The sequence below is a fragment of the Gossypium arboreum genome, unplaced genomic scaffold (assembly GCF_025698485.1).
Source record: "Gossypium arboreum isolate Shixiya-1 unplaced genomic scaffold, ASM2569848v2 Contig01109_ERROPOS376215, whole genome shotgun sequence".
Lineage (NCBI taxonomy): Eukaryota > Viridiplantae > Streptophyta > Magnoliopsida > Malvales > Malvaceae > Gossypium > Gossypium arboreum.
In genome coordinates this window covers 25,441-39,747 of record NW_026441215.1, presented here as the reverse complement: position 1 = coordinate 39,747, position 14,307 = coordinate 25,441, and the positions used below count along the sequence as shown (strand labels likewise).

At 36.2% G+C, this 14,307-nt stretch overlaps 1 pseudogene; it reads right to left on the bottom strand.

The window, feature by feature from the left end:
* Positions 1-215: 215 nt before the first annotated feature.
* LOC108473949 (polygalacturonase-like) lies at positions 216-7,911 on the bottom strand (annotated as a pseudogene).
* Between the last annotated feature and the right edge of the window lie 6,396 nt (positions 7,912-14,307).

Sequence of the window (14,307 nt, the reverse complement as noted above, 5' to 3'; positions counted from 1 at the left end):
TTATTTTCGAATCAAAACTAAATTGATACAATGTATAAATATTGATTATTAAAATTTTATTATGCCAATTTTATATATAAAAATAAAAAATTTATATAAAGAAAAAAAACAAAATATTTAAATAGTATTTGGTTTAGCAAGATTCTAAAATAATTATATCGTAAGCCTAAATGCATAAAATGTTGTCACATTGCAATATTTTTTGTTGAAGTGTATTTTTAAAAATAATTAAGTTTATGAAAAATATTCTTAATAACATAGAATATAAAAAAAAAACAAAATTTGTTTGCAAAATAAATATAATTATAAGAGTTACAACGTCATCAAAAAAATTTATACCTATGCTATTGATTAAGCGGTCGGGGTAGGTTTTGCTGGGATAGGGGCAGAACATGCAGCTGGATTTTGTTTGCCACTAACTTTAGGCTTCACATTTGAACATTGTGATATTGCAGGTCCAGTCGGTCCACTATGCGTAATGTCAATGTCTGCAAGTTCCACATTTTCACAAGGCAAAATAGCACTACAAATAATCTTGACAGCTTCTGGACGCGCAGAAGTGCCGTGAATGTTTTTGAAACTAATGTTGCTTAGTTTAACTTTTGATTCTTCCTGCATCAACAAAATAATGATTCAATGACCGGTTAACTCTTTTTGCTCTCTTACGATTTTGATAAATATGTACATACATTTATTTTGCATTTGTTCCATGGGCAATATTTCTGATCAATTATAATAGGAGAACTGACATTGGTCACGATAATATCCTCAAAGTGAATGTTCGAACAAGTGCCAGGTTCAGCACCTGGCCAAGTTTTGATTCTAACACCATTGGAAGTATTAGTCATGGTGCAATTTTTTACTGTAACTCCATCAACTGGTTCTTCATTTTTAAACAATCCGAGATCTTAATCTCGATACCATGTCCTGGTCCACAAGTTACTCCATTGATAACCAAATTTTTGGAACCATCCCCAATTGAAACACAATCATCACCAGTTTTTATCTCCGAGTTAAGAACATTGACCCCATCTGATCTCCCAATGTGAATCCCATCTGTGTTTGGGCTTTCACAAAAGAGATACAATGAAATGTTCGAAAGTAATGTTTTGCATCCTAGAACATTAGCACAGAACGCTTCTTGTCTTTGGTAGTTATATCTTGTATCATTGCGTTGGTTAAAAATCAAACCTTAGGTTCTTTTAATTCGAATGAAACAAAAATAATTACTTAATTCTATTTATAAAACAAAAGTCATAACTTCACAATAAGAAAGTAACTTACAATAGGAAGTGAACTACAATAATCATGACCTTTGCAACCTTCCCTTTTATAGCGGTGGTTCCACGACCGTCGAAAACTCCTCCGCCAGATAATTTGAAATTTTCAATTCTATTGAAAGCAATCCATTTAGGCTCCTTGAAAGCACCGAGTCTGCCGGAGCCTTCACATTGCCTTGAACTTGAAGCTCAATAGGAGCCTTGCAAGGACCATCTAAGGTAGCTGTACTTAAAAAATATATCCCTTTAGGAATCACAATTTTTGACGGAGATGTCGAGGCACATGCTTCTTTCCAAGATCCAACAATGGCTAAAACCAAATAAAAAAATAAAAAAGATACATACAAAGATAAGAGATTTGGAAAATAGTTATGCATACTTTTATCTGCTGACTATAAAGGTATATGATATTTTGCTTACCTTACTCAAATCTGTTTTCTCGTCTGCCTTTGCACCAAACTTTGCAACAACATCAATAACACCACCACCTCCTCCTCCTTGACCTTCAATGGATGATATAGACAGAAGTACTAGTATTAACATGGATGAAACAAAATTAAATTAAATAGCTATACTTTATTTTTATTCACTACAAAGAGAGAATGATTTCTGTCTTTTGTTTTGTTTCAAACCATCTTATATAGATAGAGTAAGGCCAAATTAGAACCAACTAAACATTTTCTATTTTAATTAGCGTGGTTAAATAATATGACCAAGTTTTGCTTACTATAATTAGCACTTGTTTTTCTTTTTGGAAGCAATTAACTCGTTAATTTGCCAACAAAATTGATATAGTAAAAATAATTAACTAACACGTGACTTAATATAACTATTTAAGGTTTCTATATATAAATGAAAATGATGAATAAAATTGTCGACTTAGCTCGATTTGCAACGACCTTGTTGTACATGCAGGAGACCGTGGGTTCGAGCATGTTGAAGGGCATTAATGATATCCTATATTAGGGGTTGGGGAGGAGTTATGAGTAGTTCTAGGAAATGTATAAAAAAACGATGAGTAAAATTATCCATTACTAATTTCTTTTCTATATTGTATTAATAATTTATTATATGTGTCAAAACCATTTTTAAATCAAGTTTTGGAAAATGGGAATCGACTTGAAGAAAAACGAAAATGGGAGTCGCCACCAATCTGTTTAGGTGTGATTGGATCACCTTTAAAACATTTTGTTTTAAAATCATTAGTTTTGGTCTACGAAATAAAAAGAACGGGTTCGAGAGTCAGTTACGTACAAGGAAGGATTAGCACCCTCGTAACGCCCAAAAATTGGTACCTAATTAATTATCAAATGTCTTTCAGGTCTAAAATTTAAAAATTTTAAGATGCAATCCTCTTTAAAATATTTTGATTTTTGAAAATTGGGGTTCACTTGTATCAAAATATTGACACTAAGCTAGCATTTTTGGAAATCCCTATCTCGAAACAACGAGACGCCATATCTAGTAAGTTAGGACACAACGCCTTGCAATTCCAAGACAATTACTTGTACTTTGAAAACCTTTAAAAACTTAGAAGGGTGCTTGACTATTCGAACTCAATGAGAAAGGTTGTAACCCAATAAGTTAGGGCACTACTTTTCTCGAAGCTTCCAAACACCAAGCATTGCCTTTTTATTTTTTTGAAAACTTTGAAGTCTCTTTTTTTAAAAAAAAAATCGATGCATGAAGAAGCATACTTAGCATAACATACGAGATAACATGTTATAATAATAGGTAAATAAAGCACAATAGCATAAATATCATACATTAACCAACATATATATATAAGAAATAAAATATGGCAAATTTTAAATAAGAAAAATATACATGAAACATAATATACATATTTATGAAGAATAGGTAAAACCCATAAACATGTAATTCAACATATATTTAAACACATTAATGATGCATGATATACAATTTTGACACACATATATAAAAAAATATGCATTTGAAAATAAATTATAAAAGTCTAAGGTATTACGTAACATATAAAATACATATCATAGCAATAACACATTAATTCTTAAGTAAAAGCAAATATTGTGTAATAATAAAAACATAAGTTTTAAAATATATGCATAATATAAACAATTGATAAATAGAATGAGCATAAAAAATGTGATATTTAATAATAGATTTAAAATATAATATATAATAAAAATATATTTATAAGAATAATAATTATATAAAAATATAAAATATATTGGTTTAGAAAACTAATGTATAAAATATCAAGTATGTAAAAGAATTCATATTTATAATAAAATAATTATATAATATATATATAAATACAAGTTTAGAATAATATGAAATAAATAATTAATGATGAAATATACGTGTTATACAAATTGTAATATTATAATATCTTCAAAATGTGTAATAATAGAATATAAGTAAAGTAATTATTAACATATAAATAAAAATAAATATATAATACAAGCTAAAACTTTTAATCATAATAATATAGAGATAAAAATATATAATGGTATAAAAATGTCATAATAATATAAAATAATTATAAGACATAATATGAAAATATATATATGTAAAAATAATATATAATATATATAAATAATCAATAAATATAATACAAGTAAAAATATAACAATAATATATAAATAATAATAATGTAAAATAATAATAATTTGTGAAAAATAATATATAATAAATAATGATAATATGAATAGTATATAATAAAATAGTTATATAATATATAATATAAAATAAGGTTAAAAATAAAACAAATAACAATATAAAAATTTGTATATATATATATATAGTAATAGAAATAAATATATAGGGTTAGATTTGAAGTTCATTAAAGTTACAGGATGAATTTAAAAAAACTGAATTAAGGTCCTAATTAAAACACGCGTAAAATGAAAGGGACTCATTGGGCAAAACGCCTATTCCAAAAAGCAGCGTTTTAATTCTGGACTTAAAGTAGCTATTGCAGGGACTAAATTAAAACGGAAACAAAATATTAGGGCCAAATCATAAATAAAATAAAACATAATTATAGACGCAAAAAAGGTTGAAGGACCGACTGAGTAATTAACCCAATTCTCAAAAACACGCGGATCCTCCCCGGGTAATCGGGTCAACGCGCGGATCTTGGGGCCTTAAAACGTTGTCGTTTTAAGCTTATCAGACTAAGCTAAAACCGCATCGTTCTGTTAAGGCTATATAAGCCAAACTTTAAGTTTTAAATTCATTTGCAACCCGAGTTTTAAAAAAAAAATCTAAAATTCTCTCTGAAATGAGAGGGGAGAGAGAGATCTAGGCTCTGGGTCTGGTCTCCGTAGGCCACGCTCCGGTCATCGGTCCTACACGCGCCCCACGCGCCGTCGTACACGGTGGTCTGAGGGTCTAAAACCTTCTTCCTTCCACAGGTAACTCCCTTTTCTTTCGAACGTCACCTTTTAAAAAAAATGATTTATATATTCGTAAAAGAGAAAAGAAAACAAGGTATGAAAAAATAATCACCTTCTGAAATATTATTGCAAATGTTTGATGTACAATGCTTTTGTGGTGTGTTTTTCCTATCTCCCTGTGTATTAGTGTATGTTTTTACAGATTTGAGAAAAGGCTTTATAGCCTTGATTTACTGCCTATTTTGGAAAGAAATCAAAAGATTTCTTTCCAAACTCTATTCTAATCTATTTACTGCAATCTTGCTTTGATTTCTTTCCTTTTCTTGCAGGTGACCGCGAGAATCTCGGTGATTCAAGGGCTGCTGGCGTTGATGGAGGCCTGAAGTCTGGTGGTGAGGATTCGTGGTGACGGTGAGGCGCTGATTACGGAGGCAGAGCCTTGAATGGTGGCCTCGATTCGGGAGCTGGACAGACGCTCCCTGAACCTTCTAGAATTAGTGGCGGCTCGAGGAGAAGGAGAGCTAGGGTTTCTAACCCTATCTGAAAGTCATTTGGGCCCCTACTATTTGGGCCTTTGGGTTTGGGGTATTTGGGCTTAACGAGCCTTGGCCCCTACCCATTCGGAGTACTTCACCTCTTGCAAGAATCCTGCACGCAACTGCTTCTTGACTTCATCCTTTATTTTCAGAACAATGTCTGGCCGCATTCTCCGCACTTCATTGGGTGGCTTACAATCTTGTCTTATCGGAAGACTATGTACTACAATGTTAGTACTCAATCGGGGCATATCCTGATATGACCAGCCGAAGATATCCTTAAACTCTCGAAGCAATTCGACCAGACCATGCCTTGTGTCCTCGGTAATCAGTGTTCCAATTTTTAACTCCTTCCCCTCCTCTAGGGCTATATTCTCTATTGCCTCTTTCTTATGCGGCATGATTTGTTTCTCCTCCTGCTTTACCATTCTTAATATATCAAGAGATACATCACAATCTTGAACATCTTTAAAATCCCGCGGTTCCTCTAAACAGATGTCTTTCTCGCAAGAGAAATCAGAAGCTGTAGTATCAGTGCTCATATCATTGATATCTAGGGACCTATGGGGGTATGAAAGAATATTCAAATAATGAATGAGTCTAAGAATGATTGTTTATGTGCTATGAATAAAAGAATAAGAATTGCCAAAATTTAAGGAATATTGGTTGATAAAAATGAAACCATATTCGTCCAAATTGATAACATAGTTAAGTTTTATTAAAATAATAATAGATATACATAAGCCTATTTTCACAAATGTAATCTTACTACTCCTAGGCCCTAGAGTAATAGACATGTTTCGAGAATTACTCTGAAAAATTCCTAAAGACTACAGGAAGGTCCTCCACAGTCCAATTGTTCAGAGAGCTCCCCGGTTCGTAAGGGCGAATGCCCTCGAGGTTTCCTTGTTCCAATCCCTCATTGTGTACAGCATTAATTTGATGACTTTCTTCTACCAGTAACCCTCCTGACTTAAAGGATTTGGATATAAGTGGGAATGTCATCGGTTCCCACTCCACTTCTCCTCTGTTCAAACGCGCCTTTCTTTTCACTTGACGTCCCTCAATCTCTTGCCTCTTATGCTTATGGTCCGGCTTGAAGCCCAAACCAAAGCGATCTTTCTTCTCCATCAGTCTTGGGATTTGAATCCCTCCTTACAACTGTCTCCCTAGTCCTTTTCCTGGCAATGCTCCCTTCCCCATCATTATTTGCAAGGCTATCCTTGTGGCTCTAGACATTTTAGGTGCCGACACCCCACTTCCTTCCAAAATGAAGGTTGCATTGATGATTTCTAAAGAGTGGAAAGAACACTCAATAGCCTCTTCATTTACCTCGACATAAGGGGCCTTGCTAGTGACTGCTGCTATAATGTCCTCCTCAGCATTGATGGTTATTAACCGTCCATCTGTCATTAACTTCAATTTTTAGTGCAATGAGGAGGGCACCGCTCTTGCCGAGTGTACCCATGGTCTCCCCAATAAACAATTATAGGAGGGCTTGATATCCATCACCAAGAAATCAACTTAATATGTATTTGGTCCAATTTCCAAAGGGATGTCAATTCGTCCCATCACTTTCCTTTCGGTTCCATCGAAGGCTCTTACCATATTGTGACTTGTTTTCATATGTGAGCTGTCAATGGGTAATCTGTTCAATGTGGATAATGGAAGGACATTCAAAGAAGACCCATTATCAACGAGTACACTTGGAAGCATGTATCCCTTGCACCGAGTAGTGATGTGCAAGGCTTTGGTTGACCCTATGCCCTTAGGTGGAATTTCATCATCATTGAAGTAGATGAAATTGTCGGCACTGATGTTATTTACCAACCGATCCACCTTGTTAACAGATATGTCGTGTGTGACATATGTTTCATTTAGCACTTTCATTAATGCATCCCGATGCACCTCAGAACTCAGAAGTAGGGCCAATACTAATATGTGCGCTGGCTGCTTACGCAACTGTTCAACCACACTATACTCGCTATGCTTAAGGAACTGTTCAACCACCTTAGCCTCTTCCTCTTTTACCGGCTCATTGATGGGTACTTCGGTCTCTTTCTCTTTCTCGACCTCGACACTTTTTGTCCTTATGGGCTCCACTCTGACGCCCCCTGTATCATAATGTTTCCCACTTCGCATATGAGAACCTTCATTTTGCACCCCCCTAGATGCGCTGGCTATACTCTTCCCCTCAGGTACTGTTACAATGCAGTCATAGCTCCATGGCACCCTTTTGTCATCCTTGTAAGGGAAAGGAGTGGGTTTATGGATGACGATCTTGGGCCCGGTTTGCGCCCCCACTTCATTATTCCCTGGCAAGGAAATAATAATTCTTGGTCGGCTGGTTCCTTGTCATTCATTTTCCAGCACACATATTTGTCTTTTGCAAGAACTATCCTAAAAAATTTGTAGCTCTTTGTTAACCGTAAGGCCTTGTACCATGGCCTTGAACTCTTCACAATTTTGGATTATATGACCCATCTCTCCATGGAATTCACAATAGTTCGCCATTTTTTCTCTACCTTTTCCAAAGGTCAACATACCTCTCTTCACCATCTCCTCCCATATTACTTTCATGGGTGTCTTCACCTTAGCAACATCTTCCTTGATTCTTTCTTCCCTGGTTTCATTAATGGCATTCACTCCTTGATTGCCATGATCTAGTAACGGATTTTCAGCATTAGGGGTACTGTCGAATTTCACAACCCCCATCGTGATAAGCCTCTCCACGGCCTTCTTGAATCCGGTGCAGTTTTCAATCGAATGCCTCGGTATTCTCGCATGATATTTGCATTTAGCATTTGCATCATACCATTTGGGTTACGGTGGCTATAGCAGTTTCAAGTGAAATGGAACAATGGCATGTGCATCGTATAAGCTTTGATAATGCTCATGATACGTCACAAGGATAGTCGTGAATTGCATCCTCTCCAAATTCTGTCTTGTGCCCGATTCCTGTCTTCGAGTACTTTGCTGTTCGACCGCAGCTGCTTTGGGTTGACCAACTGTGATTGCCCTCGAGTTGGTACTATTCATATTATTCACCTCGTTGTCCTTTCTCCTTGGGGCCGATCTTTTAACCGTTTTCCCCTCAATTTTACCGCCCCTTATGGCGTTCTCAATCATCTCCCCTGCCATAACTATATCCGCGAAGCTTTTCGTGGTGCTTCCAATCATGTGAGTTATGAACGGTGCCGTTAAAGTGTTGATAAATAACATGGTGGTCTCCTTTTCTAACAGTGGTTGTTATACTTGCATTGCCACCTCCCTCCATCGTTGTGCGTATTGCCTAAAACTTTCATTAGGCTTTTTCTCCATGTTTTGAAACGTGATCCTGTTTGGCGTCATATCAGTCACATGGTTGTACTGTTGCATGAAGGCTTGTGCAAGATCTCTCTATGAACCGATTCTTGCATGGCTCAACTGATTGTACCACCTAGCCGCTGCTCCTATTAAGCTATCTTGAAAACAATGGATCAATAGTTGATAATTGTTTACATACCCAGTCATTCTCCTACAAAACATTGTTATGTGTGCCTCTGGGCAAGTAGTCCCGTTGTACTTTTCAAACTCCGGCATCTTAAATTTGTGAGGAAGTACCAAGTCTGGGACCAAACTTAAGTCTTTGGCATCAATCGGAGCCTTTCAAAACCTAAACTTCTCCTCCAACCACTTGCAACGATCCTCCAACTGTTTTGAGGATTCGGTTACCATTCTTTCCTTCTCCATCAGATCCAGATCAGAAGTGATAGGGTTGATCAGGCTATCGCCTAAATTATTTCCCGACCCAGATGGGAAATTCATGGGGATTCCAGTATCAACCGGCCCATGTTGAGGTTTCACAGTGACAGATGGCCTTCTAGGAGGTGCCTCGATTTGCAGTGGCACATGAGGTGAAGTAAAACCCGGAGGAGGACCCTCATTCTCCTCTTCAGTGATTGCCATGAGAGCTTTTCCTTTATCAGTGGCCCTTAACAGCTGAGCCATTTCAGCCATCATATTCCTCTGAGCCTTTAGCATTTGCTCCCTCATGTCATTCTGTATTTTGGCCAACTGTTCTTCCAATTGGTCTTGCATATCCTTTTGCAATTGTTCGAACCTTTGATCCATACTCTTAGTTTTAGTGCGAGTGCCATAAGGATGTGTGATTTCCAGATTTTCTTTTCTACCTTTCTGGAAGTAAACTTTAACTAATTAGGGTCTTTCTATAACTTTGAATGCATATGATATGATGTAATGCAAATGCATGAATGCAAAAAGGCATCGATCTCGATTCAATCTCATTTAGAAAACTTTATTTAGAAAAAAAATATCTTTACATATAAATGGATTACATATACGCATTTGCCCTAATGCCCAAAGATCTAACTTTATCTAATAAAAGGGCTAACTCTCGACCTTTATCAGACACTGGCTCATACATCATACTCAATGCATCGGCTCGTACTGCTAAGTCTTGAACATATTTAGCAACCACTCGAATCTAGGCTAAGGCTTCACCAATGACGTGATCCCTTTCTCTGACCTGTCCTCTAGACTGCTGAAGCTTTCCCTTTAGATAATCTTCTCGCGTCTCTAGCTGCTCAATCCGAAGTTCACCATCATGCAATGCCACTTCCAAATCTTCAACCTTACCTTTTAGCTCTTTTAACTCGACCGTAGGATCATGGTTTCGATGCCAACGAAGGGATCTTCCAAGCTCAGTTACCTTGGTCTTCAACCCTTTATTCTCTTCCTCTAATGCTAAATTCTGTGACCGCATCTCTTGGAACTTCCTTTCCCAATACTCGGCTCTAGCTTTTTCCTCTTGGACCTCTTTCTGCAACTGATCTGAAAACCCTCCTACTCTCGCTCTCCTCAAGGATACTTGTGCCTTTTTGTAATGCTCCTTTAGATCATCTCGATCTTCCTCAATCTTCCCCTTTTCTTTTCTCTCTTTCTGGACCTCCATCCTTTGAATGTCGACGTCTAAGCTCAAGTACATCTTTTCTTCTTAAAGCTTTGCTATCCTTTTTTCGAGCTCCAAGTTCTTTCTCTCAAACTCTTGCTTCATAATTTCTAACTCCGAGGGCATCACTTGCAAATATTCCTCTATCGGTCGAGCTCCTTCCAAGCTTTGGCTTAGGGATGTTATCATTAATCCTTCTACCTCTCCATTCAACATACTCCGGAGTCGTAGCAGGGCTAATAGCTACTCCTTTTAATCGACAAGTCTTATTCCAAGCACTAGAGATCTCACTGACTTTCCTCTTGTAGTCAGCTCCTCTATACACGAACTCAGTTTGAGCCAGCCCATGAGTTACTGGTACGAACTGCCTCAATCCAAGCTGCCTCAACACAAGCAAAAGGGCATAACCAATGGCACCCCAAATTCCCAACAGAGGAACCCGATCAAAACTGCCGCATCAGTAAAGAATCTCACCAGGAATCATCCACGGAGCCCTCCACTCAACATCTTTTGACTTAAGGTTCTGAAGTAGCGCTATCCAATTCTCTTTTGGCACATCCACTTTCCTAGATGAGGCTACTATATATTTCAACGGTGAGTAATCCTCGAAGAAGACCCGACAAACCATTTTGTCTATCAATCGAAAGTGACTATAGAACCAAGCTAAAAGTAATTGAGCACAACCAACAAACCTGCCTGCATTGGCCCTCCTACATGCATTCAAGGACCTGAATGTCTCTGCCAAGATTGCAGGAACAGAAGTGACCTGTTTGCTAAGTCGATGGAAGAGATTCATGGTCACCTCGTCTACATATCCCAAGGCTCTGGGGAAAACCATCAATCCGTATAAGCTTAAGGCAAAAATGTCTACCCTCTTCGCCTCGTCTGGATGCGTCTGGATTAGTTCTTTCAGGGCCCCCCACAGAATGCATTTACTCTCACCCTTTTCCTTAATTCTATCCATGATCCACTGCTCACTCATCCCCGTAGTGGTCATTAGCTTCTTACCAAAGGCTGGGACACAAGTAGCTCAAGAATAAATCCTATCACACTGAAATCTAGGACACCAAAGTAAGGTGGTGTACTCCTCCACAGTAGGCACTAGATCCACCTCTCCAAAGGTAAAACAACTGTATGGAAGGTTCCAAAACTGAGCGAGAGCTCGAAACAAGTGCTCATCAATCTGAATATCAAGTAAATGAGGTAAATCTCCGTAATTACCGTAGAATGACTGTTTAGTCTCATTGCTCCACTAATCCCAAATCTCCTTAAGCTCCTGCAGATTATTCTATGTGACACTGATGCGAGTGTAGTCTAACAGCTCTGACATATACCCCACAGCTATACTATCCCCCTTTTCTAGTTGAGTTTGCTCAGACTATTTATGGACGTTAGCGTTGCCCTCCACTCTATCAAGAAGTCCGTTCTTCATAATAAAACTTCCTAACTTAGAAACTGACCGTGAATCGATACCTTTGTAAATGCAAAATGACATGCAAACAAAAGAAAAGAAATAGTCAGTATCACATGATATCAATAAATCTCAACGATAGTTTATAAGGGTAATATCTAAGTTGGGCTCTTACGGTTTTTCTATATGAGGTTGCTTCTAAAGTTTGAGGTACCCGAACCAATAGATTCCTCGATTCTCACCCATTATAGGCTTATTTGAATCGAGTTCAGTTCAAGGGAATACATTTCCCTATGGCTACACGGAGATGAAAATCTCAGGAAACCACAGGTACAGATGTATCCCAAAAGTGATCCACTATCCTGCACGGAGGTGAAAACCTCACGAAGGCATAGTTTCTCACTCCCACTTAAGGGTGTGACCACAACGGTCATGCAAATGCAATGCGTATCAAAATATAGCAACACATGCAATAATACAAACACATGTAATGCAAAAAGGATTAAATTTTAAAATTTTTAATTTCCGATATTAAGACAAGAGATAATCAATTACACGGCTTGACTCTCTTATTAGTCCCCAATGGAGTCGCCAACCTGTCGAAACCATTGTTAAATCAAGTTTTGGAAAATGGGAATCGACTTTAAGAAAAACGAAAATGGGAGTCGCCACCAATCTGTTTAGGTGTGATTGGATCACCTTTAAAACATTTTGTTTTAAAATCATTAGTTTTGGTCTACGAAATAAAAACAACGGGTTCGGGAGTCGGTTACGTACGAGGAAGGATTAGCACCCTCGTAACGCCCAAAAATTGGTACCTAATTAATTATCAAATGTATTTCAGGTCAGAAATTTAAAAATTTTAAGATGCAATCCTCTTTAAAATATTTTGATTTTTGAAAATTGGGGTTCACTTGTATCAAAATATTGACACTAAGCTAGAATTTTTGGAAATCCCTATCTCGAAACAACGAAACGCCACATCCAGTAAGTTAGGACACAATGCCTTGCAATTCCAAGACAGTTACTTGTATTTTGAAAACCTTTAAAAACTTAGAAGGGTGCTTGACTATTCGAACTCAACGAGAAAGGTTGTAACCCAATAAGTTAGGGCACTACTTTTCTCGAAGCTTCCAAACACCAAGCATTGCCTTTTTATTTTTTTGAAAACTTTGAAGTCTCTTTTTTTTAAAAAAAAAAACTGATGCATTAAGAAGCATACTTAGCATAACATACGAGATAACGTGTTATAATAATAGGTAAATAAAGCACAATAGCATAAATATCATACATTAACCAACATATATATATAATAAGTAAAACATGGCAAATTTTAAATAAGAAAAATATACATGAAACGCATAATATACATATTTACGAAGAATAGGTAAAACCCATAAACATGTAATTCAACATATATTTAAACACATTAATGATGCATGATATACAATTTTGACACACATATATATAAAAAAATATGCATTTGAAAATAAATTATAAAAGTCTAAGGTATTATGTAACATATAAAATACATAACATAGCAATAATACATTAATTCTAAAGTAAAAGCAAATATTGTGTAATAATAAAAACATAAGTTTTAAAAGTATATGCATAATATAAACAATTGATAAATAGAATGAGCATAAAAATGTGATATTTAATAATAGATTTACACTCCCTTTTCTTTCGAACGTTACCTTTTTTAAAAAAAACGATTTATATGTTCGTAAAAGAGAAAAGAAAACAAGGTATGAAAAAATAATCACCTTCTGAAATATTATTGCAAATGTTTGATGTACAATGCTTTTGTGGTGTGTTTTTCCTATCTCCCTGTGTATTAGCGTATGTTTTTACAGATTTGAGAAAAGGCTTTATAGCCTTGATTTACTGCCTATTTTGGAAAGAAATCAAAAGATTTCTTTCCAAACTCTATTATAATCTATTTACTGCAATCTTGCTTTGATTTCTTTCTTTTTCTTGCAGGTGACCGCGAGAATCTCGGTGATTCAAGGGCTGCTGGCGTTGATGGAGGCCTGAAGTCTGGTGGTAAGGATTCGTGGTGACGGTGAGGCGCTGATTACGGAGGCGAGCCTTGAATGCGGCCTCGATTTGGGAGTCGACAGACGCCTCCCGAGCCTTCTAGAATCGATGATTCTCGAGGAGAAGGAGAGCTAGGGTTTCTAACCCTATCTGAAAGTCATTTGGGTTCCTACTATTTGGGCCTTCGGGTTTGGGGTATTTGGGCTTAACGGGCCTTGGTTGTAAATGGATTGTGGACTATTAAATAAATATTTATTTATTTATTTATTTATTTAAGCCCGGCCAAATTTGGGCTACTACAATATGGTTAGATGTAGATAATTAAATATGTATGTTTAATAGTATTGTAAATTATAGTATTTTATTAATTTGAAATATTTAAAAAATAAAAATTTATTAATAATATAATAATATTAAGCTTGACTTAAGTTAATTTTTATATAAAAATAAAATCACCCATAAAGGTTAACTCATTCTAGAGTGGAAGAAAAAGGGCTTATTTTCGTTGACTTGTAAGTTATTTTCCATTGACCAAACTGTTTTCCATGAGACAAACACAGGAAAATGTAGAAAATATTTTTCGGAAACCATTTTCGATGAAACAAATAGAACTTGCCTTGATTGAGTTGGTATCACAAGCCAAGGGGAACCAACTTTGGTCGGTAGATTACTTGAATTCAAAGTCTCATTGCAATTTCATATAATT